Below are 290 nucleotides of genomic sequence, written 5' to 3' on the forward strand. Positions count from 1 at the left end.
AATGAAGCAAGTTCTTTGAGCATATGGTGGGAACACTGAATCTTATTTCACACTTTTTTTAATCGATACGAGCGAGACCGCCCTCGCGCCACGCCTCCTCCTCGCTGCAGGTGACGGAGACTGGCAGGGGCGGCCCTCAACGGCTCTCGGCGTCGCCCGCTTGTCAATACTTTTCTTTCCCTCAATTATTGCAGGAAAGGGACGATGATGACGAGAGCAATAATGCAAATATTCGTTACGATAACAGCAAAAACAATAATAATGTTGATAGTAATGAAAATAATTATGAC

The 290-nt window shown here is 45.5% G+C and overlaps 1 protein-coding gene across 1 annotated transcript in view; it reads right to left on the bottom strand.

The window, feature by feature from the left end:
• Nucleotides 1-290, bottom strand: part of LOC119585419 (Ig-like and fibronectin type-III domain-containing protein 1) — a gene marked incomplete in the record, with an annotated part of 121576 nt that overhangs the window by 15395 nt on the left and 105891 nt on the right.

This window comes from Penaeus monodon, chromosome 19, assembly GCF_015228065.2.
Source record: "Penaeus monodon isolate SGIC_2016 chromosome 19, NSTDA_Pmon_1, whole genome shotgun sequence".
Taxonomy (NCBI): domain Eukaryota; kingdom Metazoa; phylum Arthropoda; class Malacostraca; order Decapoda; family Penaeidae; genus Penaeus; species Penaeus monodon.